Raw genomic sequence first — 1739 nt, 5'->3', positions numbered from 1 at the left:
GATTTTTTTTTCTAAAACACAGGGCAAAGCAAAATAATCCTTAGTCGGCACAGTAATGATTTCGATCTAAACATAAGGTAAAGTAAAGTGGTCCTAAGTCGGCACAGTAATATTTTTTGTCTGAAACAGTGGGTAAAGTAAAGTGTTCCTAACTCGGCACAGTAAGATTTTTTTTCTAAAACATAGGACAAAGCAAAATAATCTTTAGTCGGCACAGTAAGAATTTCTGTCTAAACAGAGGGTAAGGTAAGGTGGTCCTAACTCGGCACAGCAATAATTTTGGTCTAAAACAATGGTTAAATTAAAGTGGTCTTAAGTCGGCACAGTAATAATTTTTGTCTGAAACAGTGGGTAAAGTAAAGTGGTCCTAAGTCGGGACAGTAAGCGTTTTTTGTCTAAAACGGAGAGTAACTTTTTCGCCTGAAACAGAGGGTAAAGTAAAGTGTTCCTAACTCGGCACAGTAAGATTTTTTTTCTAAAACATAGGACAGAGCAAAATAATCTTTAGTCGGCACAGTAAGAATTTCTGTCTAAACAGAGGGTAAGGTAAGGTGGTCCTAACTCGGCACAGCAATAATTTTGGTCTGAAACAGAGGTTAAATTAAAGTGGTCCTATGTCGGCACAGTTATAATTTTTCTAAAACAGAGTGTAAAGTAAAATGGTCCTGAGTCGACACCTTAATTTTTTTTTTTTGTAAAATAGAGGATAAAGTGAAGTGGTCCTAAGTCGACACAGTCATTATTTTTGTCTAAAACAGAGGGTAGAGTAAAGTGATCCTTAGTCGACACAGTAATTTTTTGTGTAAATTAGAGGGTAAAATAAAGTGGTCCTAAGTCGACACATTAATTTTTTTGTGTAAAATAGAGGGTAAAGTGAAGTGGTCCTGAGTCGACACAGTCATCATTTTTCTCTAAAACAGAAGGTAAAGTAAAGTGGTCCTGAGTAGGACGATGGTCGTGGGGGCTAAAGCGTAAGCTTTAGACTCACTCCGACGACTTGCGGGTTCGATTCCCGCCTCGCACTCTGGAAAGAGCCTCGGCGGCCTATGCGGTGAACACTAACCTAGCAAGGGAGTTGTTCATCTCCGGAGAGTCGTGGGACCGGTACCTCTAGAGAAAAAGTAATTTTTTGTGTTAAATAGAGGGTAAAATAAAGTGGTCCTAAGTCGACAAAGTAATTTTGTGTGTGAAACAGAGGGTAAAGTAAAGTATTCCTAAGGAGACAGAGTAATTATTTTGTTCTGAAACAGAATGTAAAGCAAAGTGGTCCTAAGTCGGCACAGTAATGTTTGTGTAAAACAGAGGGTGAAGTAAAGTGGTACTATGTCGGCACAGTACAAGTTTCTGTCCGAAACAGAGGTTAAATTTTTCATCTGAAACAGAGGGTAAAGTAAAGTGGTCCTAAGTCGGCACAGTAATACATTTTTTCTATGACAAGTAAAGCGGCCCTAAGTCGAAGCAGTAATTTATTTTTTTTTAATCAAAAGTAAAGTAAAGTGGTCTTAAGAGGGCGCAGTAATTATTTTGGTCTAAAACTGAGGGTAAAGTAAAGTGGTCTTAAGTCGGCACAATAATAATTTTTGTCTAAAACATGGTAAAGTAAAGTGGCCCTAAGATGGCATAGTAAGATTTTTTGTCTAAAACAGAGAGTAAATAGGGTTTAATGACGTTTTAATGTCTATAGTCAGTCAGCACGAGCCTTTACCTTCAATTCTATATTGTTCCGAGCAGTGTCAAGT

The sequence above is a fragment of the Belonocnema kinseyi genome, chromosome 10, assembly GCF_010883055.1.
Source record: "Belonocnema kinseyi isolate 2016_QV_RU_SX_M_011 chromosome 10, B_treatae_v1, whole genome shotgun sequence".
In the NCBI taxonomy this organism is placed as follows: Eukaryota; Metazoa; Arthropoda; class Insecta; order Hymenoptera; family Cynipidae; genus Belonocnema; species Belonocnema kinseyi.
This window is presented reverse-complemented; position numbering follows the sequence as displayed.